The 13,823-nt window shown below is 42.3% G+C and overlaps 1 pseudogene across 1 annotated transcript; it reads left to right on the forward strand.

Annotated features, from left to right (window-relative positions):
• The first annotated feature begins 4,774 nt into the window (after positions 1–4,774).
• LOC144374525 (vitrin-like) lies at positions 4,775–11,504 on the forward strand (annotated as a pseudogene). Its single transcript, XR_013433898.1, has 4 exons — positions 4,775–5,020; positions 8,090–8,096; positions 8,163–8,665; positions 11,146–11,504. The product of XR_013433898.1 is annotated as a vitrin-like (transcript).
• The last annotated feature ends 2,319 nt before the right edge of the window (positions 11,505–13,823 follow it).

Genomic DNA, 13,823 nt, shown 5'->3' on the forward strand with positions numbered 1-13,823 from the left:
CTGTTTGAGCTGCTTAGATTTAGTATGCGGCAACAGAGCCCTTTGATACATACATCTATTAATCATACCTTCAGTCACAAGAATCACATGATCGAAATTTATTGCATGTGTGCAAAGGGCATTTTGCTCAGTGAAATTCAAAAGCAGGTACTTCCTATGAAACAGTTATTTACTGAGATCCTTGAGCTATTAGTGTCAAGGTAAAATAGAGTGGTCAGCAGTATATCTAGCGAATTTTTGATAAGTAAATTAAGTTACTTCCAGGCAGTAAAATTTGTGTCCCTTTTAAAGGTAGATTTGATTTGCCATTCATGGGGTTTATCCAAGAATAGGCTAATGTTTAGTAACTGAAGGTTTTCAACACATGTGCTCAAATACAAATCTTCCAATTGCTATTATTTTGTGAGCCACTAACAGGATAACTCAACATAGTATATTTCTCTCTATCTCTAATCATTTATTTATTCAACATTTACCAAGTTCTGCCTGTATTACAATCCAGGCCCTGAGGATAGACAGGGACTCAAGGAATTCACAGGTACACAGAAATCCTTCATTGATCTACTTCTGGGGATCTTGGAAAAGATGCTTTGAAAGTCTCCTCCCATGTTGGGAGTGTAGCTCAGTGGTAAATCTCTTGCCTAGCATGCAGGAGGCCCTGAGTTCAATCCCCAGTACCATAAAATTAAAAAAAAAAAGGTCTCCATGCCCACACTTGAGGACTTAGTAACCTAAAGCCCAAAATAGCCTCATAATATGCAGGTCCTCTTTCAAAAATTGTTAAGAATCCCAAATGGTGGTAGCAAAGCAGTAAACCAACCCCCATCTGACTACATGGATTGCACACCCATACAGTGGGTCACAGTTCTGAAATAACCTCTCTCCATCCCCTGTGAAGGATCCCGGTCTCTGTCTTCCCATCACTCTGGCCACAGTGGAACATTTTATGAACCACAGTTTAAGGCTTTGAAGCAGCTTCTCGTTGTATATAAAAGAATTAAGTATTATTTTTACCTTTCTTGACAGTAATAACTTTTGAGCTAATTTTTATTTTTATTTTTTTGTTCTACCTCTTCAATGACAACCCTGTTAACCAGTTTAACCTCAAAACTCACATGAATTCTCGAGACCTGAAGACAGCTGTTGAGAAAATTACCCAGAGAGGAGGGCTTTCTAATGTAGGTATGTGACCCCACTTCAGATAATTCTATCTTTTTGCCATGGTTCTCTTTCTATGTGGTTGTCTTCTAACATTCTATATTAAAAGAGGAAAAAAAAGAATCCATCAAGAAATGACTCATGTAACATCTGTGTCTTTTCTAAAGTATTATAATGAGTTCAGGTGGCAAGAATTGTCAAAACATGTGTGTCATCTGGTTCCAGATTGCTTGGTTCCTCAGGATGCCAACATTCTTCAGGACAAGCAGGACTGCTGTTGTGACTATTTCCTGGTTGGACTCCAAGTTGCCAAGATTGAACATTAAATCCCACCACCAATTCCATCAGAAAGCAGTTCAGTGCTCCTTGGGAGTCTTGTTCCAATCAGCTACTGTTGCAGCAATGACTTTGCAAACAGAGTCTTGTCCTCTATTTCAAGATGAATCTTTTGTGATGTTTGAGCCTTTGGAGGGGGAAACAGAAGTTCAAGATATAATCCTCACTGGAGCAGGTTCAGAAACTCCATTTTATCATTTCACCCAGAGGTGACGGCACATTAGGAAACAAGTTTCACATTTTCACACTAACCGTGCTCAGACTGTCAAAGAACCCAAGCCAATGTGTAATTAATGTATAAATGTTAGCCTTATTTTGGGGGACACAAGGGGAGATGATTATATGCTTCTCAGGGAACCTGTTCATACCATCAAAATCCAAAGGACTGGAGATGTGGGCCACATTTGCTTGGCATGGAGAATCTACGTTCAGGGTGTAGAACTATCTTATCCTTGAGGGAGTTACAATAAATCTGATTAATTATTTTCCTCCCCAACCCTGAGAGAACATTTTGTAGCCATCAAACATAAGAATCAAGTAAATGTAGAGCCTGTCACTTTTGAATAATGTTAAATAAACACTGACCAAGCTGCTGTTCTCCATGTCCCAAATTCCAAAGCATCTTCATTACAAACATGATAAAGTTGATTTCTGACTTGTTCTCCACTTAATCCTTCCATGAGCAAAATTTTACTGGAGAAAAACTTCAGAAGACAACTAACTTCCCTGAGGAGATCAGAAAGGTGTTTCAACCTAATCAGTATACCTTTTTCAGTGTAGCACAGGTTTGAATTCTGCCTCTGGTTCAGGATTTGGGTTCAGAGGACAGAATCCAACCAGCTGGTTCATGTATAAAGTGATTTATTTCAGAGCATTAAACATTATGAGAATTATAGAAAGGACTGAAGAAGCAGAATTTGGGAGGTTTTTTTGGCAACAGGGATTCCAAAGGAACTGCTACCTCTTCCAAGATCTAGAAACAACTTTCTGAATTCTGCCACCATAACCTCTTCAGGAACATATTTCAGCAGGAAGCCTACAATTAGGAAGCTTCTTCTACAGCTGCCACTCCAGAACCAAGTCCTCCCTGATCCATTCTTACCCACAAAAGGGCTGTTCTGCACCCTCTCTCCTAACACCATCAAAGCTAGCAACCACACAAACATGTCTGTCAATGGTGCTCCAAGAGAAGTCAAATACTCTACAGATTCTCATCAGCATAAACTGCTGAAAGAAAAGTACAGGGGCTGGGGATGTGGCTCAAGTGGTAGTGCGCTCGCCTGGCATGCGTGTGGCCCGGGTTCGAACCTCAGCACCACATACCAACAAAGATGTTGTGTCCGCCGAGAACTAAAAAATAAATATTAAAAATTCTCTCTCTAAAAAAAAATGAAAAAAAAAGAAAAGTACAGCCCCAGCCTGCTGTCATCTTCTAAATCTCATGTAAATACATCAATTTGTGAAAGTAAAATCTAGATGCAAGAGAGTATGGACATTGTAGTTTTCAGACATCCAGCATCTGGTTTCAAGACCCACTACAAGCCCCGCACAGTGGTGTATGCCTGTAATCCATCAGCTCTGGAGGCTGAGGCAGAAGGATTGCAAGTTCAAAGCCAGCTTCAGCAATTTAGCAAAGCCCTAAGCAATTCAGTGACAACCTGTCTCTAAATAAAATATATTTTTTTAAAAAATGGCTCACGATATGACTCATTGGTTAAGTGCCCCTGAGTTCAATCCCTAGTACCAGAAGAAGTAGAAGAGGAGGAGGAGGAGGAGGAGGAGGAGGAGAAGGAGGAGGAAGAGGAGGAGGAGGAGGAGGAGGAGGAGGGAAGGAAGGAAGGAAGGAAGGAAGGAAGGAAGGAAGGAAGGAAGGAAGGAAGGAATCAACAACAATAAAAATCCACTGCAAGGTGGATGGAATGTGCATCAAGCACTGGTTCACTGTGGGCTCAACTCGTCTCAAGATTAGGTGGGGTCAAAGTGATCTTTTGGCCTCCTTATGGTGCCTAATATTGAGCCAGAAAGGACTACTAGAAGCTTTGGGACTCGATGGAAATTATCCCTTGGCCATGAAAGCAGTTTTCAGCAGCCAATGTTTTCTCTTAGCAACCAGGTTCAGTGCAGATAGTTCACAGGGGTTTACTAAGACACTTCTCCAGGACTTTAGATGTAACTATTTGATACTTTCATTTGACAGGTAATATTATACTGCCCAAACCAGAGAAGCATTGAGTGTGATAATATTTACTTAAAGAAGGTGGTTGTCAGCTGTTATTAAGGACTCATTTGAGAATCTCCAAAAAGAATATGTATGGCCTTGCTACCCAGATAGTACTCATACACAAGATCCTGTGTATAATTTCAGAGGATGCATGGGTATACATACACATCTCTCTCACACACACATACACACACACACACTGGTTCCACACAACCCAGCAAGGGAGCCTTGTCATCCCAATTTGCCCAGGGGAACTTGGGCTTTTAGCACTGAGACTGAGAAATTGCTGGGAAAGTAAGATAGTTTGTCATCTAGTTGACTCTGAAAATGTCCTGAGACCCTGCACATGGGAGAAAGGCATCTCAAGGTTTCACAAAGCCTCATGATTGTTGCACTCTGCTGAAGCAGATCATTGGCCTGGAAGTCTAGACCCAGAGACCATTAGGGACGACCCAGGGCCACACAGCCAGTGGTTGGCACAGCCAGTGGTTGGCACAGCCAGGGCTAGAACACAGTCTCTCAGTTCCTGGTATAGCTCTTCCCTGGACAGCCAAACTTGGGCCCCTGGCTTAGAACTGGCAGAAAGACCGCTGACCACAGAATACAGCCCTGCAGGCCCAGCAGCTCCCAGGATTTAGGAAGCCCAGAGAAGGCTACTGTCACTCCAGTTCAACTCCCCTGATCCTGTGCTCTAGGACACAACGTGAGGCAGCTTAGAGACTTAGAGTGAGTCTGGTACCCAAGCAAATAAGAGTCCTTTTATTTCTATGAAAGTCTTTCCCTGCTACTTGCTGGTCCCTATAACTTTTTTAAAGGCAATTAGAAATTAAAGGCTTAAAATGAAACTAAGGAAGTGATGTGACAGCTGCATTGTGAATGTGCCCCAGTGCCACTAAACTGTACATTCACAAATGCTGCTTAATTGTACACCTAAAACTAAAGTGTTTCAAAAAATAGAACAAACTGGGAGGGAATGAGTGGGTTTTTTTTTTTTTTTTTGACCTTTTTGTGCTGCTGTGGTCTGTTCCTGAATTTACCACTGGCATAATCCCTTCAAGCATGAGTCTTTTTCTTCTAGGCTGGGCCATCTCCTTTGTGACCAAGACCTTCTTTTCCAAAGTCAATGGAAACAGAGGTGGTGTTCCCAATGTGGCCATAGTGATGGTAGATGGTTGGCCCACAGACAAAGTGGAGGAGGCTTCAAGGCTTGCAAGAGAATCAGGAATCAAAATTTTCTTCATCACTGTAGAAGCTGCTGTGGAAAATGAGAAGCAGTATGTGATGGAGCCTAACTTTGCCAACAAGGTTTGTAATTGCCAGAGACTCTCCCATAGTCAAGCTCCCCTGTACTCTGAAAATCTGAAATTCCAGGAAGATTGTTTTCTTGGGCTTTCAAAAGTGTATGAATCTCACATCTAGGTAGTGGTGTCTCCAATGAAGGAATCTCAAATCATTCTCTCAAAGAAAAGTCTCACACCCACCCAAGGCCAGCAGCTTGGGAACAGAAGGCAGAGCAGTGTTCCAAAGGTCTCATGTGGAGACTCTTCCTTGCTCCTCCCACAGCATCAGGGACGTCGACCAGGCAGTCCAGGAAGGCTTCATATAAACACATGAGCATGCACATGTATGTACACACACACACACACATACACATGTACTTTCACACAAACATGCTACAAATTAATCAATCTGATAAACAAGAGAAGGGAGGTGTTTCGACATTTCAGTCAGGTCATGTTTCCAATGCTATTTCTGGGTTCTGCTGAGATGTCTGGCTGGACCTGAGGCAGGACAGATGGGATAGTTGGCCTCCTGTTCCAGTCTACTAAACCACCTTTGGTGTTTTCCAGTGGCTGTCCACGTAAACCTTCCTTCAAAGGCAAAGCTTCAACTGAAGGACAGAGAAAGAGAGAAGAAAGGATGGAGGGAGGGAGGAACAGAGCCAGCAAGCTTGGACAGCTTGTCTTTTATTTTTTATTTTTTATATTTTTCTTACTGGGGTTTGATTCTAGGGGTGCTCTACCAGTGAGCTACATCCTCAGGTATATTTATTTATCTATTTATTTATATTTGAGACAGAATCTTGCTAACTTGCAGAAGCTGGCCTTGAACTTGGGATCCCTGCCTCTGTCTCCTGAGTTGCTGGGATCTCAGGCCTGTGCCATCACACCTGGAAAAATCTTGTCCGTGATGCTCCTCCAACTTTATTATTATGTTTTTGGAGCTAATAAGGCCGGACCTCCTGCAGCATAGCAGGCTGCTGACTTCTTCTTGCTCCATGAAATCCTCTTCATTGGCTTCCTGGCCCTGTGCAGCTGTTATTTCACTTGCTCTTTTCTTCCATTATGTACCCTGAACATGGACCTTTTCAGGACTTAGATCCTGTTCATCCATCTTTCCTCACAATCTTCTCTTCCTTCAGTCTTCCCAAGGCCACAGCTTCAGTTCTCATCTCTTGAGCTGTACAGTCTTCTCTGTTCAGATGAAAGACTCTCTCCCAGTACCTCCATACTATGGATTGAGCCCTAGGGTGCTCTACCCCTGAGCTATATCCCAGCCCTTTTTATTTTTAGATAGTCTCTTGCTGTTGCTTCTGTCTCAGACTCCAAAGTCATTGTGATTGTAGGCATGTGCCATCACACCTGGTGACCTTTCCCTTTTTGGAAGCCCTGTCAGAACCTGAAGTCCTACATGCAGCAAGCTAAGTTCATCATCATCTTTCCCACCCAAAATGTCTCCTTCTCGGGACTTTGCATGAACAGCCCCATCCATCCCAGAATTCCTCATCAGCTCCCAAACTGCATCCCTTTTCTCTCTGTTCTTTCTCTTGCCCAGTGACATCTCCCCACTTTAAGTCAGTATTTAACATCTTACCTGCCTTTCTCCTGGGTCTCCTGTGTAGAGATTTAACAGTGAAGCCCAACTCATGCTTATAAAGAGTTCTTCCAACTTTGGGGCTCTTGCTCCAAACCCTTCACTGTTTCTCTTTGTTCTTGAGACCTTCTAAAGCATAGTCCCAACCCTGCTTCTGGCCCTGCTGCTGTGACACCACAAAGGCCCTGTGCTCAGGCCAGTGGCCACCTGTCCCTGGCTAGCACCACCACTCTCTGCTGCTGGAATCTCACACAGGCTGTCCGATAGGGATACTGCCTTTCCATCCAGAAGATCAGCTTCCTACAAGCACTCAACCTCTTGTGCCGCCTCCTCCATAGAAAGTTTTGTAACCTGCTTTAGGTTTTTACAAATCAAAGAACACATGTATTTTTCCTAGAATGTTTAAGCCATTACTAGTTTCAAAATAATTTTTTAATTATACAGATTCATCCCTAGTCATGAGGTCAGACATGCTCTGTGACCTGCAAAGGAAGGGACGGGAAGAAATGTTCCACCTAGGGCTGGGGATGTAGCTCAAGCAGTAGTGCGCTTGCCTGGCATGCATGTGGCCTGGGTTTGATCCTCAGCACCACATACCAACAAAGATGTTGGGTCAGCCGAGAACTAGAAAATAAATATTAAAAATTCTCTCTCTCTCTCTCTCTCTCTCTCTCTCTCTCTCTCCTCTCTCACTCTCTCTCTCCTCTCTCACTCTCTCTCTCTCTCTCTCTTTTCTCTCACTCTAAAAAAATGTTCAAATGTTCCACCTTAGGAACACTAGCCCTGTCACTTCCAGGAACACACCAGCAAGTTTGCTCAATGTTTATTTGTAGCTGACTTGAATTTTTTCTGGAACAAGCTTAGGCACAAATAAATAAATATTTGTTTGCCTATTGGCAAAGTTGTCTGGAAGGCAGAGCTTGGGTTTTGAAGGCAGACAGCTAGGCAATCTAGTTTGGGGAACTCAGGCATGTCCCCTTGTAGTGGCCCTCAGTTTGTTCTCTAACAATGGGGGGGGGTCATTGTTCCCCTTATAGGGTGAGGTGAGGATTGAATGAGGGAATCTCTTCAAGAGCACCTAGTACTACCCTGACCCATGTGACTACCCTTCCCAGTAGGTGCAGCCTGCTCTGGAAACATTCCCCAGTCACTTGTTAGGTGTGCTCTGTTTTTCCCAGGATAACAAAAGCATTCTTTAATTTTCTCATGCATTGGTGCCCACCAATGCCAGTCATGGCTGGCTGCCAGTACAAATGAATTGAGCTGAAGAGGCATAAATCTGAAGCAGAAATCAGTGACTTACATCTCCCTGTGAGTTTGCCTAGCACAAGGGCTTCCCACTGAGGCATTGTTATCTGTGGAGACAGGAGTGATTTCAGATATTACTGGAGATGTCTTTGTCTCAGCAAGTGCCTACATAGGGGAACAGAAAGGGAAAGAGCCATCAACAAGGACTAGCACAGTAAACAGGAGTCTGTTTGCTTCTTCACCCACCTGGAGGCCCAAGGTAAGGGTGCCAGGTTGGGGGACTTGACTACTGACCTGGTGAGTGTCCCTCCCCTCTGTCCTCCAGGATATGTGCATAACCAATGGTTCAACGTGCAGAGTTGGTTGGGCTTCTCCAAGACCATGCAGCCCCTGGTGAAGTGTGTCTGTGACACCGACCGCCTGGCCTGCAGCAAGACCTGCTTAAATTCAGCCGACATTGGCTTTGTCATTGATGGCTCCAGCAGTGGGGGACAGGCAACTTCCACACAGTCCTGCAGTTTGTGGCCAACATCAGCAAGGAGTTTGAGATTTCAGACACAGACACACGTATCAGGCCGTGCAGTACCCTATGAGCAGCGGCTGGAGTTTGGGTTTGACAAGTACAGCACCAAGCCTGACATCCTCATCGCCATCAAGAGGGTGGGGTACTGGAGTGGTGGCACTAGCACTGGCGCCTCCATCCACTATGCCCTGGAGAAGCTCTTCAAGAAGTCCAAGCCCAACAAGAGAAAGCTGATGATCCTCATCACCGAAGGCAGCAGGACCTACGATGACGTGCGGATACCAGCCATGGCCACCCATCAGAGGGTAGGGGGAATATGGCTCAGCCAGCTGCTGAGGCTCCTCTCTAGGGCAGGGAGAGGCTGTCCTTGGAGGGCAAGGAAGGCTCTGCTTTTCTGTGCATTGGTTTTGTCTGTGACTCTCAAAAATGTTCAAAGCCATTAGAGGAGCAAATATTGCAGGTGTCTGAGTAGCAAAGAGGGAAGGATGAAGGGCAGCCAGAGACTCCCCCAGTGTCTTTGAAAACAGGGAGCCTTTCCTTGACCTCCTACATCCAGAGGCTTTTCCCACCAGGGCTTGAGACACTAAAAGGGAATTCTATTTTTCACTTTCTATGAAAGAAAAACAAATCCCTAGCTGTGTTGAAGACACCAATTTGTCCTTAATACCTTTTAAAGACTAACAGTGTTCTTTAAGGAAGTTGTACTATGTTTGTAAATTAGATATTGAGGGTTTGGGGGGAAAACCCTAAGAAATTTTGATTCAGAATATTTAAAAGTGATATTTCCATATAAAAATTTCTAAGTTGTCGAGAGAAGGCTCAAAAACACACAAAAAAAATGAGGGCTGAGGATGTACCTCAAGTGATAGTGTACTCGCATGGGGCACTGGGTTCGATCCTCAGATATTGTGTTCACGTAAAATTAAGAAATAATTATTTAAAAGAACACAAAAAATGAACAAAGTACTTAAGTGTTTAGAAAATAAATCACATTTATGAATTAATATATATATAATATATATATTTTTTCCTCAAAAGTACCATAAAATAGCATGAAAATATAATAGCCTGAAGAAACCCAAAATGATAATAATAATAGTAATATTAAATGGGCTGGGGTTGTAACTCAGTGGTAGAGTGCTTGCCTAACAAGCGTGAGGCATTGGGTTTGATCCTTAGCACTACATAAAAATAAATAAATAAAAGGTATTGTAGCCATCTACAACTAAGAAAAAGAAAAATAGTAACAATAACAATGATAAAACTGAATAAAGTAGTCAGAGGAACTGGAGACCTCTAAGTGCTAGGGTACAAAACTCACACAATGCAGTGGTCAATTATTTTTCCCTTTTCTGTGCATACTTTTAATATGGGTTATTTTTTCAGGATTTTTTTTATTCTTGAGAGCTGCTTTAAATCCTTCCTAAGACAATTCTTAATGAACGGGTGGTGCTGACTTCCAGAAACCAAAGTATCTAGACAATGCATTCAGGCAAAGTCTTCTCAGGGACTTGCCTTTTGCAGAGTCTGTGGGGCACCTTCACAATGGTGAGATGGTGATGTTCTTTGTGCCAGTTGTCACAAATTCCCTTGGTCTCACATCAGCAGAGTTGGTTCAAGGGTCATAAGCTACCCGCTCCAAATCCCAGAGTGAGTGGCAGATGGGCCAGCTCTCTTGGCTCATCAGCCCAGGGCTTTTTCTAGCACATCTGTCCAAGCTCACGTTCAGTCCCAACCTCACTTATTTCTCTAGGAACCTTCTTTGGGCCTCACCCAGGAAGTGACGGAATGAGAAGACTGTTGGAAATGGGAGTTCTCAGGGGATCATATTCTGAGAAGCTTTAAAGAACTGGGACCAATAGATACAAATTACATGGAGGCAGGTTCCTGCTCAGCCAAACACTATGATTCATCTAAAAATGCAATGAGCATTGTGTTCCTAGGATAATCCAAGTCCAGAGTTAACAACCATCTGTCAGAATTGACAGTAGAAGGTTCTGTGCAAGGGTGGTCTCAAGGATCTGAAAAGTTGCATACTGTTCTCTAGTCTTTATAGGGGGATATTCTTTCTTTCTTTCTTTGAGCAGAAACATGGGCTTGCTCAGTCTAAGCTCAGTTCTCATGGCCACTTAAACAGCATTTTAAAACCCAAGGCTAACTTCTCCTAATTGAGACGATATTCAGAGAAAAGAAGCTGGAGAGGTGAGAAATGGGACTGGCAGTTAATATGCAGCATGATGGATAACTGAAAGCATATTAGACCAGAGCTATGTGAAGCATTGATAGCTCCTAATAAGCAGGACTGTACACCTAGAAGATGAGATGGGCCACTGGCAGAAAGGGGGCTGCAGGGCAGGTGCCTGGGCAGGAAGACCACCTCAGGTTCTGCCATCTGTTTCCTGGCCATCCTGTGCATCCACCCTGGTTAACCTGAAGGTGGTATAGGAATAGGAGTTTGTAGAGTAAGGTCAAGTACCTGATATCCAACTGTTCCCAACCAAATCAAGAACGATCACAGCAGGCAGTCTCTCCATTTTCCCCACTGAAGATTGTTACCTCCTCTCTGAAGTGGATGCTCAAAAGTATTTCTTGAATAAATGGATAAATGAATGGCCATACCTGGTCTTAATTCTAGAACCTAGAGTTCCATGGGCGTTTTTTTCTTTTGCTTGACATATTTCTGATTTGGGATTGGGTTGTGCTGACAGGGCAGCAAAAAGGCAAAGATTCATCAACAACACTTTTTCTTAGGGGCATTTGTTTCATCTGATCTTTGTCCCCATAGGAGTGATCACCTGTGCAATAGGGGTTGCATGGGCTGCACAGGACAAGCTGGAGGTCATTGCCACTCACCCTGCCAGAGACCACTCCTTCTTTGTGGATGAGTTTGACAACCTGTACAAATCCAACCCCAGGATCATCCAGAACATTTGTACAGAGTTCAATGCAAAGCAGCGGAACTGAATTCAGAGCAGCAAAGCATAGCAAATGCTGCCTTACTGACTGGCTCTTTGGACTATCCCTGTGCTTTCTGGGGAACCCACAGGGTGGGCGAGTCTTGGGGAAGATTTGGGCAAACAAGATGCATTTCTATTCTTTGCTATTGCAGTTCTCATATGTCAAAATTTGTCACTGGAAATATGATCATAGACTTATAGATTGAATCAAAATGATAAGTCATTTTTAGGGTGCTGAGGATTTACATTTTGACAGTTGTTTTCAAAATCCATGTTCAGAAGAGAGTGCAGCACTTATAATAGGCTTAAATGGAGCTTTTGTGAGAATTTTTTATTTTTATTTCTCATTAAACTCTGTAACCCTCAACAAGTTTCATTTTGTCATGACAGTGTAGGAGTTGCTTAATTAAATGTTTAAAAGGATCACGTGCACTCTTTCTCACTTGTGTCACATGCCATGAGGTGGGAGTTCTGTGATGTGGGCCACCCTCCACTCTTCCAGCCCAAAGTAACAACATACCCACTGTTACGGAGAACGTGGTAGGGTCCCTGTTGTTCCTATTGTCTGAAGCACTGAATGCCTGCATCACGCTGCTTTTGGAACACTGGCCCTTAAGGAACAGGTAGATCTTGCTTGAAAGTGGTGCTACCCAAATCCTGATTCTCAGGTTCCATCTTAATACCAGTGAAATCTGAGTCTCTGAGAAGAACTGGAATCCAAAACAAGTATTGGCATGTTTTAAGAGCTCCCCAGTGATGCTTAGAGGTTGCTAGGATTGAGAACCACTGCACTACCTCAGAGGGATCAGTGTTACAGTCATTTCCTACAAGTTTCCATGCCTCTTGTCCTAAGGAATCCATCTAGTTTAGCATTTGTCCTGAATTTTTCAATGATAGCTAGGTTTCTTATTTATTTAATTAATTATCTATTTGTACCAGGGATTAAACCCAGGGGCACTCAACCATTGAGCAATATCCCCAGCCCTATTTTGTATTTTATTTACAGACAGAGTCACTGAATTGCTTAGTGCCTCAATTTTGCTGAGGCTGGCTTTGAACTCAAGATCCTCCTGCCTCAGCCTCTGGAGCTGCTGGTTATTATAGGCATGCACCACCACAGAAGACTGTTATAATAACATCTAGCTGTTATTATTGATGTTTTTGCATTACAATAAGATGGGATAAATCTGGTTCACCCTTCCTTTTTACTTCCATGTTCTGCCAAGAACATATCTGTCAAGATGTGAGATACATGTATAATGGGGAGACATTCAAAAGAATCCTAAAAAGGGCTCACTCAGTGTCTGGGTATATGTGATGTCTAAAACTCTACTAGTGGAGTACTTGTGCAAGTACCTATGTGATGTTCTAATCTGAGACCACATTTGAAGAGCCACTGACTTACATCATCTGTGGTACAGGTAGAAGGCCAAAATACAGCAAGTAGGCCACTCAAAAGCAAGGACCCAGAACCACAACTCATTACTCCATGAAAGTATGGATTCTTACATAAGCCCACAAGCTGACAGACAAGTATATATACTGGCATTTTGAATTTCTTCCAAATTTCTTATTAATGGCTGTGTTTTTAGGAATCTCCTGATAAGTAAATAAAAACTACCAACATATTTCAGTTCAATCACATGTTTGAGAATACCTATTACCCACTACAGCTCAAAGTGTTATAAAGAAGAATTTAAGAAAGACAAAATCAAGTTCCTACTCATAACACATTCCAATCTAGTTAGGGTACATGACCAGTCCACAAGAAAAGCTAAGATAAGATAGTTCAGTCTTCTAATAAATGATAATTCAAATGATACAGTCAAATATTCATATTCATTCAACTCACAATATTAATCGAGCACCTACTCTGTACTAGGCACAGTTACTGGATTAAAAGACTAACAATAGAAATAAAACAGTATTCACAGTCCAGTAGATGTAACATGTCATATACACCATGAGTACAAATAACATATGATATATGTACTTACAATAGAAACAGTTACAGGCAAAAGCAGTGAATATAAAAACAAACACAAATAAAATACAATGGGACATTTATTTAATTTTGGAGACAAATATAGAATTGTTGCTCTTTTCAAAAACTTTTGACCTGGTATTTATTCTGTAACTAGCATAAAAAAATTCCTGTACTATTTACATTTATTTGTCTATCATTCCTTTTCAAAAAAGATTAGGAAGTTTTTAGATGACATATTACCTCTGAAATGCTATAGGAAAGAGTGGTGCATTCTTTCACAAAGCCATCTCCAAATGTCTGATAACAAATACTGGTTTTTCCATACAAAAAACCCTCAACTACTCAAACCACTAAATTAATTATATCCATATCATTGCCTTATTTCAGTATATAAGTAACCACCCAGCAGTAGGTTTCTACAATCTCATAAAGGTGCACTTGGGTTCCCAACCAATCAGTTACCACAGCACATTTTACTCTCTCAAATATTAAATCTTTACAAATGTTCCTGATGTTTGC

Source organism: Ictidomys tridecemlineatus, unplaced genomic scaffold (genome assembly GCF_052094955.1).
Source record: "Ictidomys tridecemlineatus isolate mIctTri1 unplaced genomic scaffold, mIctTri1.hap1 Scaffold_73, whole genome shotgun sequence".
Taxonomy (NCBI): domain Eukaryota; kingdom Metazoa; phylum Chordata; class Mammalia; order Rodentia; family Sciuridae; genus Ictidomys; species Ictidomys tridecemlineatus.